This window comes from Etheostoma cragini, unplaced genomic scaffold (assembly GCF_013103735.1).
Source record: "Etheostoma cragini isolate CJK2018 unplaced genomic scaffold, CSU_Ecrag_1.0 ScbMSFa_798, whole genome shotgun sequence".
In the NCBI taxonomy this organism is placed as follows: Eukaryota; Metazoa; Chordata; class Actinopteri; order Perciformes; family Percidae; genus Etheostoma; species Etheostoma cragini.
This window is the reverse complement of record NW_023269425.1, coordinates 1-1,980: the sequence shown is the minus strand read 5'-3', so window position 1 is coordinate 1,980 and position 1,980 is coordinate 1. Positions and strand designations below refer to the sequence as shown.

Sequence of the window (1,980 nt, the reverse complement as noted above, 5' to 3'; positions counted from 1 at the left end):
GATTACGAGGCTGAATGCAAAGTGTGTATACCCCATGCAACTCAAAGCCTATCGCTTCCAGTGAATACTGTCAGATTTCAAGCTCCTTCAAGTTACATTAACAACCAGGGGACTCCTCAACATGCCCCCACCAACATACTGTTTACAGTCTAAATGGCCAAGAACATTTAACCTGTAAGCTTACTTTAAACTAGATGTGTAAAGTTGAAAGGTTGATTTTTTTTTTACCTGTGCTGTGGCTGTAAAATAGGTTCCACTGAGACTTGAACTCAGATCACAGGATTCAGAGTCCAGAGTGCTAACCATTACACCATGGAACCTTTAAATATTTTGCAAGGGTTTGCTAAGCCGTTTCTATCACAATATCCACATGTGTGATATTGAAGGCACACAACAATCACAACAAAGATAAAAAGCAACAATTACTGGCCAACTTAACCCTTGTACCATGGGACCCACGGGTGTTTGTGTGTACGTGTGTGTTTGTGTGTGTATACGTGTGTGTGTGTGTGTGTGTTTATTAAAAAAAGATTCAAGGTTCGTTCGGGGCTCATCCACGGGAAAAAAGTAACACACCTGTTGCCTTTCTGCTGGAAAATACAATGTTCAGTGCAAATCTTGTAACACAGACTAAATGAATAATAAATAAATAAAAAATAATAAATGCTAAGAGATATATTTGTGGAGACGAGTTGCTTCCAGTACCTATGAGATAACACAATATTGTTCATGAAGGCACATCTGTCATTTGGTATTCTGTGATGTGTCATCTGTTTTCTACCATTCTTAAAGAGATCCATTCGTTGTAGGCAGGGTTCAAACGTGTGCGGGGAGACCCCAGTGGATTTCTAGTCCATCACTTTAACCACTCGGCCACAACAACCTGAAAAGCAGGGTTATATCTGTTCTCAAAAATGTTCAAACATTTTTCATTTGGTTAGTAGTAGTTACCAGACACGGGCAAAGTGCAAATCGTAGTGCGCTGCCTGTGGCTGAGGATCCTCGTGGAGGCAGCTTGATTGATTGATATGTTCCCTTATTTGTACCATAACAGAGATCTAATACTTTTTCAAATCGGGTTGACAAATAAAGCGAGTAACCACACAATGAAAACTACTGCAATGACCAGGAATCAAAACCAGGTCAACACCTTGGAAGGCAGCTATGCTCACCACTATACCACCATCACTGGACAATGCAGTTTCTTCATTTGCAACTACTACATAGCTGGAAGCCAATGTAATGTACCTAGAATCCTCCATCAATCACCTTGCTGAGAGGGAGGCTTAGCAAATTACCCCTAACCCCTGTAATGGGCACAAACCCTCTGGTCCCCCTTTTCAAAGAGGGGAACCACCACCCCGGTCTTCCACTCCTTAGGCACTGCGACAGACCTGTTGAAGAGGCGTGTTACCCAAGACTATTGACATACCTGCTGTAACACCCATAAAAATGAGCATGAATATAGTTAAATAGATCTACTACAAGGAAAACTGTACAATATGTGCAAAGTGCTTGTTTGTGTCACAGGAGGTCTACCACTACGTTCTATAACTCTACCAGTCAGATTACCACAGGAGCTAATATCTCATGTAGCTCTTTTAAAGACTCTACCATAATACCTGCCGGAGATGCCAGATCCTCATACATGTAAAGCATGCACTCTACCACTGAGCTACATCCCCTGAAGATTTTTCTAAATTGTTTTCTGAGATATCTTTATTAATCCTTTTGGGATAACTCCGACGAAGATATTGAAATATCACTGAATAAAATAAGAAATCTGGGTAAAACATGTAATATTAATGTTGTATATGGCTCCAAAACCTGTAAATACAACTGCTGGACAATACAACTTTCACTGCAAATCTTGTAACACAGACTGAAAATAAATACTAAGCAATACATTGGTGGAGACTGGTGGCTTCCAGTACCTATGAGATAATACAAAAAGCAGTGCTATACCTGTTTGGACAAATG

The 1,980-nt window shown here is 40.4% G+C and overlaps 1 non-coding gene across 1 annotated transcript; it reads right to left on the bottom strand.

Moving 5' to 3' along the window:
- Positions 1 to 248: 248 nt before the first annotated feature.
- Positions 249 to 320, bottom strand: trnaq-cug. The gene has a single exon. It is a non-coding gene; the product is annotated as a tRNA-Gln (tRNA).
- Between the last annotated feature and the right edge of the window lie 1,660 nt (positions 321 to 1,980).